The following is a 7,907-nucleotide window of genomic DNA, read 5'->3' on the forward strand; positions in this document are numbered from 1 at the left end:
TGAATCTTTACTTCGGATGGTCAGATGTAATTGCTCCTTAGATTGTGTCAGCAAAAGATGCACCTGCCGCAAGTATGGCCTCGAGTGTTCCCCTGCATGTGGTCAGTGTAGGAGTACGGTATGTGCAAATTGTTCGGACAATATGATAATGGAGATGAAGTTGAAGGAGATAAGATGGGTACATTGAAACAGTGAAACTTTGACAAAAATGGCAGACTTTGGTTTTCTCGTTTATCTCGTTTGTGAACCCCCTCAATGGGACGGTTGCGTCCACAGTCCACGCAGCAGTCAAAATTGACTGTCCTCCGTAAGTGGCACGTTTCATGTGTGCCACAGCTCCCAACGTTAGTGGCTTCATAACTCAGTTGGTTAGAGCGTCGCACCGGAATTGCGAGGTCACGTGTTCAAACCCCATTGAAGTCCTGAATTTTTTTAGGCATCTCTACGCAATTGTAAAAATTTCGTTCGTAACTGCGAAGATCATAGCTTCACTTGATTTCATTTCCGCAGTTCATATGATTCATTTCATATACAATTTCATCATTGATTCATTCCTCACGGGACCAGCTCCCAACGTCAGTGGTTTCATACCTCAGTTGGTTAGAGCATCGCACCGGAATCGCGAGGTCGCGGGTTCAAACCCCTCAGTTCTAACCAACTGATCTATAAAGCCACAGACGTTGAGAGCTGGCAGCATTGCATATCCGCAGTTCATATATGATTCATTTCATAATATTTCATCATCGATTCATTCCTCACGGGACCATTAGAACCCACAAATTACCAGCTCCCAACGTCAGTGGCTTCATAGCTCAGTTGGTTAGAGCGTCGCACCGGAATAGCGGGGTCACGGTTTCAACCCCCTTTGAAGTCCTGAATTTTTCAGGCTTCTCTACGCAATTGTAAAAATTGCCTTCACAACTGCGAAGATCACAGCTTTGCTTGATTTCATATCCGCAGTTCATATATGATTCACTTCATAATATCTCATCGTTGATTCATTCCTCACGGGACCATTAGAACCCACAAATCACCAGCTCCCAACGCCAGTGGCTTCATAGCTCAGTTGGTTAGAGCGTTGCACCGGAATCGCGGGGTCATGGGTTCAAGCCCCTTTGAAGTCCTGAATTTTTCAGGCTTTTCTACGCAATTGTAAAAATTGCCTTCACAACTGCGAAGGTCACAGCTTCACTTGATTTCATATCCACAGTTCATATATGATTCATTTCATAATATTTCATCATTAAATAAATATTGTTACACAGTTTAAAGGAAGAGCACAAGGTATTTTTTAGGAAGTGTCGATCAAGATTAAAAAAAGATTTCCATCAGCCAAAAAAAATGCGCGACATGAAAACAATGAGCGAAAAACGCTTTGGGAGATCTTTGCAACGTTCAATTTTTCCATAGTTCTTTTGGCAGCAAAAGTATAAATCGCAAAATCGAAAGTGACATCGATCTTAGCGGCCGCCTTTGATCAAGTTATCTTGCGTGCATGTTACTAACAAATGGATACATCCCTGGCAAAATGACGGCAAGACATCGGATTGTCGTTTCCTGTTAGTTGTTTTTCTTTTTTTTGTTCTTTTAAGTGTTAAAAGAGTCGACAAGAAATGTGCCAATTCAACACAAAGATCATAATCGTCCAACTCTTGAAGTTGCCCATTGTTTCTCCAAAGTCAGAAATTCAGATGTTTATCAGATGTTTATCACCAGGTAATTCCATGGTTTAGAAATAGAAACTGCTTTATTATCCATCAGCGTCACAAATTATTGACGATTTTAGGGCTCATTTGTTGAAATTCAAGTACGTTTCCAGCAGACCTGTCTATTTTCATGTTCCACGCAGTTATTTTCCGCTGCAGCTGTGAAATGATATGAGGATTTGAAAAGGCTTTTCAGCAGGCAGCTTCCGCTTCTTTTTTTAAAAGGAAAGTGGAACGACAAAATAGAGTGAATAGATTGCAAGAGAAAAACAAAACAGACACAGACAGGCCGATGAAATTCACATGTCAATGACATGTTTACCAATCAGCAAAATTAAAATAGTGTTGCCGAACGTACACTCGATGACTAAGATCATAAATTATGACCAGGTAACCCATCGTTTTGGAAATAGAATGTGCTTTATTTTTTTATCAGCGTCACATCTCACACATATTCTTCACATTACTCTTATTTTGTCCAGAAAAAGAAATTCTTGTTGATTTTGCGGCTTATTTGTCAAATAAATCAAGAACAATTCCAAAGAGTTTGAGTTTGAGTGAGGCTCCAGCACTTGGCTAAGTAGCCTGACTTCTGGCTGTTATACAAAATTGTGGTCTCATTCACACAGAAGCCTTTCAAGCTAATCCTGCCAAGCCGACCACATGCTGGAAAGGTCAGACCACAACAACGGGACATCTCAGGCGCGTAGCGTCCCATACGCATATACGCACGTGCGTACTTGAAGTGACCACAAAATTTTGAATTTCTTAGCAATTGTTTCTATTTTTTAACATTTCACTTGTACGCAACCAAGATTTCGTGATGAAAGCACCACTTGATTAAATTCTAAAAACTAAAACAAAAGCTATACCATGTTCTAACTTAGTTTCGCATTGTACTTTTTTTGCACTAACAATGCAGTGTTGTTTGGCCAGCGTGCAACAAAAAGGCGAGGTTGCAAAGGAGCGACGTTCAAAGAACGTTCTTGACAAAGGAGTGACGTTCCAAGAACGTTCTTGACAAAGGAGTGATGTTCCGAGAACGTTCTTGACAATTCCAGTCACGTTAGCACAACCAAAACAATGTTTTGTTTGCGCCAAGTTTGCTCAAAATAAGGGCAAGACGCTTTGTTCTTTGCTTGTATTCACACTACTATTTCGACAAGAAATAAAGAAAGCAGTATTTTTCGCTCACTTTACTTAGGTTTCTAGATCATATGTACTTGTGTGTACTCGAAAAGATGACCACGCTACGCGCCTGACTCTGTGCCCTACTCTTTTGAACTAGCGTGTGGGATCTTTAACGTCTCACAGAGTTCATGAACAAGGGCTGTGAGACGGGACCTCTGGCTTATCGTCCTTATCCGAGAAGACTAGACAGTCTAACCATTTGCAGATGTAGTCACAAAGGCAACACTTTCTCCTCAGTTATTTAAAGACCCTGAGTGTTGGTACGGCCGGAGTTGAACTCACGACCTCCCGCGTGACAGCCCGGTGCTCAACCAACTGAACCACCGGTGCGCTGTTTGTTTTCCTCATTTATGCACGCGCTTCGGGCCTATTTGCCACCACGGACACTCACTCACTCTTACAAAACTTATAAAGTGCACTACCACAAAAATAAGCAATATGGGGTTGGGACATGAAGAGGGACGGGAGGGCGACGACTTTTAACAGCAGTAACTAGGAGCCTGATGGAATGATTTAGTCGAATATTTAGGGCAACCATTTCAGCGCACTAAAGACAACTTGCAACATAACAGATGAGATCACACTGTGATCCCATCGGAGAAATTTGTTGTTCCTGGCGAATCGGATTAATGGCTTGCTCGTAACGTTAGGATTTGCCTTTGTACTCTACAAATGGACAGCACGATTGTTGGAAATCGAATCAATCATCATTTTCCTTAGCAAGTCGGGCTCTGAATCAGCACGATTAACTAATGAGCCTTCTAGGCCCCTGCAAACGAAGAAGAAATGTGACAAAAACTTTACTTCTCACAATGTTTCCTTTTTTCACGCGGCCAGAAACAATGCAGTGGGCAAACAATGTTTTTCCTCTTTTACAGGGCCTTTTTGTCGAACAAATGATCTACAAATATTGGAAAAAATTAAATGTCCATCGAAAATGTTGTGCCGCTAGTTCATGCAACGAGCGTGATCTTCACCAACCGAGTTTTTTCTTAAACTTGATGGGACTGCTTTAATTTCCATAACTATAAACGTTTTGGTGCAGTGAATTGTCAACCGTGCAGGGGGAATTATCAGCCTTGGAGCGATTTCAGAAGGGGTGCCTCCAAAACAAAAGCCTACGAGTAAAGACCCACAGCCTAATACCTATTTTGAAACATACTTTGTCTCTGTTCACCCTAAAAGCTCCATACTTGGCAAAATGACCAATCTCAACATGATCTCTCGTGTGGTGGTGTCAGTTCATCGATTAGGTAAAATTTGAAACTCGCCCCAGTTTCCCTGCTGAATTTCGGAACGGCCAATTCTCCTGTACTGTTGTCTTTGAATGACCGGCATCTGATGGAAAGTAGTCAAAAACATTAAGGAACTTACGGAAGCTATGAAAGTTCTTAAAGGGACATCTTAGTTTTTTTTTTTTCTCGAAATCGGACTTCTTTGTGTGTGTTATAAAATCGAAGTTAAAATCGAGCATCTGACTTAGTCTTTCCGAAATTCGGAGTTTGTTGTTCGAAATTAAGATAATTCCGAAAATGCTGAAATTGAAGTTTATGAAATATACGCCAACTGCCATACACAATGAAGTCTCGCTGTGCTCCACAGTTTAAAATAGCATTGTGATGTTTGATTCTTGAGAAAAAAAAATAGAATCGCAGTTCCAAGATGATCGTCACGCAGTCACGCAACGTTCTCATTTGCTTGCTTGTTCGTGTTGATGTCATGTTGTCTGTCTTTGCTACAAACGGTTTGTAGTAAAGCCAGAGTCGCACGGGAACCAAATTTGAGCGAAAAAAGGGAGAAAATCCTAGCGAAATTGAAAAAACGTGATGATGCGATGATGATGATGATGTGTCATACCTTGGTGGTCAGACAGACTCAGGCTCATCACAAAAAAATCTAAGCGTCGGAATTGATCAAAACCGCTTTCCACAAAAACGTTTTTTCTTTTTTGTTGGCCTTATACCGAGAGAAATTTCGCTTTGCCGCAAAAAAAAAAAAAAGTTTAGCAACGCCGAGCGCAATCATTTACCATATAAGGTCAAACCAAGGTATATGAGCTGATAACTGAGATTGAGTGAACCAATCAGAGCACGCGAAATGCATTATCCGAGGTTGAGAATTTAATAAAAGCTGATAACCGAGATTAAATGAACCAATAAGAGCACGAGAAATGCATTATCCGAGGTTGAGAAATTAATAACAATGTATATATCCAAGAAGCACTCAGGTAAAAGAATGCCAGGACTTCTACCTGGCTAAATCAAAAAGGATTTAAAATGCTGGCCTACATTATCATCTTTCTTAAAGTGCTACTATAATAAAAAGAAAAAGCGCCTCTTTAGATTTTGAAAGTGTGATTGTTCAACATTTGACTGGCAAAATTTTTAGCTTTGATTTCTATCCAAAGGCTATTTACTTTGAGTGTAAGTTTTGGATTTCACCGTTTGCCATTACTGACGTCCCAAACTGAACAACTGGACCTCAGACGGTTGGATCTAGGGAAAAGTGACGTCATTTAATCACTAGCTTAAAATCTCAGCGTGTAAACGCAGCTTATTATATATGCAAAACGCGAGTTTAAGAGTCTAAAACCTGAAACTCCGAGCTGCATATTAAGTCAGTCGCGTACACACGCATTGCATTCTTAATTATTGAGTCTTTGACGTCATTTCCTCCTTGATCCAGCTCTCTCAAGAATTTAAAGTTATTAATGGCGGACCATTAAACAGGAAAATTTTAGTTGAAATGAAGAGGTGTCTTTTTGAAATCAAGGCATAAAACTTCGATCAGTTAATTTTTATTGAAATCCAAAGAAAAATAAAAAATTGTTTTTTTGGCCAAAGTAGCACTTTAAAAGAAAGTGTTTAATCATGTTGAATATCCCAAAAGCACTCAAGTACATTTGAATGCCAGGAATCCTACCTAGCTGAAAGGATTACAACATTGCTTAAATCTACGTCTCAAAATATTGGATGTGTTGTATATCCCAAGAGTGCTAGGGCACATTGCAATGCCAGGACTCCTACCTGGCTAAACCAGAAAGGATATACAACATTGTTTACATCTCACTCAAAATATTGTTTATGTTGTATAACCCAGGAGCATGCAGGCACATTTCAATGGAGGACTCCTACCTGGCTGAACCAGAAAGGATATACATCACTGTTTACATCTATGACTCAAAATATTGTTTATGTTGTATATCCCAGGAGTGCTAGGGCACATTGCAATGCCAGGACTCCTACCTGGCTAAACCAGAAAGGATATACAACATTGTTTACATCTCACTCAAAATATTGTTTATGTTGTATAACCCAGGAGCATGCAGGCACATTTCAATGGAGGACTCCTACCTGGCTGAACCAGAGAGGATATACATCCCTGTTTACATCTATGACTCAAAATATAGTTTGTGCTGTATATCCCAGGAGCACTGAGGCACATTTCAATGCCAGGACTCCCACCTGGCTGAACCAGAAAGAATATACAAAATTTCTTAAATCTACAACTCAAAATATTCTTTATGTCAGGACTCCTACCTGGCTGAACCACAAAGGATATACAACATTCTTTACATATATGAATCAAAATATTGTTTGTGTTGTATAGCCCAGGATCGCTAAGGCGCAGTTCAATGCCAGGATTCCTACCTGGTTGAACCAGAAAAAAATATACAAGTCAACATTTCTTAAATCTACAACTCAAAATATTGTTTATGTTGCATATCCAAGGAGCACTCAGGCACATTTCAATGCCAGAACTCCGACTAAGCTGAACCAGAAAGGATCTTGAACATTGCTTGAATCTACAACCTAAAATATTGTTTGTGGTATAAATCCCAGGAGCACTCAGGCACATTTCAAAACCAGGACTCGTGCCTGGCTGAGCAACAAAGGATATAAAACATTGTTTACATCTATGACCCAAAATATTGTTTATGTTGTATATCCCAAGAGCACTGAGGCACATTTTAATGACAGGACTCCAACCTGGCTGAACTAGAAAGGATATAGAACATTGTTTACAACTATGACTCAAAATATTGTTTATGTTGTATATTCCGGGAGCACTCAGGCACATTTCAATGCCAGGACTCCTACTTGGCTGAACCAGAAAGGATATACAACATTTTTTACCTCAATGACTCTAAATATTGTTTATGTTGTATACCCCAGGAGCGCTCAGGCACATTTCGATGCAAGGACTGCTACCTGGCTGAACAAAAAAAAGGATATACAACATTGTTTACATGTATGACTCAAAAATTGCTTACATGTATATTGCATATCCCAGGAGAACTAAGACACATTTCAATGCCACGACTCCTGCTTGGCTAACGTAGAAAAGATATAGAACATTTTTTACAACTGACCCAAAATATTGTTTATGCTATATATCCCAGGAGCGCTCACACACATTTCAATGCCAGGACTCCTGCCTCGCTAAAACCAGAAAGGGTATACAACATTGCTTAAAACTACAACTCAAAATATTGTTTGTCTTGTATATCCCAGGAGCACTCAGGCTCATTTGAATGCCAGGACTCGTACCTGACTGAACCAGAAAAGATATACAACATTGTTGAAATGTACAACTTAAAATATTGTTTATGTTGCATAATCCAGGAGCACTCAGGCACATCTCAATAGGCCATTTTACAGTTGTGTGCTTAGTTACCGGGCCATGAATGCAAGCGAGGCTGGAGGTGACCTTGCTTTGATACAGACCTCTCTGTTTTTCTCATGTAAATGCAAACTAGTTAACATAAGAACAACTTGATTTGCACAATAAAAGCAACAAGGTCTGTATTAAAACAAGGTCAACTCCAGCCTCGCTGCCATTCGGAAGCCAGGTCGCCTAGCCAAAAACTGTAAATGGTCTATTCCAGGACTCCTACCTGGCTGAACCAGAACGGATATATAACATTAATTTGTTTACATGTATGACTTAAAAATTGCTTATGTTGTATATCCCATGAGCACTCAGGCATATTTCAATGCCAGGACTCCC

This window comes from Montipora capricornis, chromosome 2 (genome assembly GCF_036669925.1).
Source record: "Montipora capricornis isolate CH-2021 chromosome 2, ASM3666992v2, whole genome shotgun sequence".
Lineage (NCBI taxonomy): Eukaryota > Metazoa > Cnidaria > Anthozoa > Scleractinia > Acroporidae > Montipora > Montipora capricornis.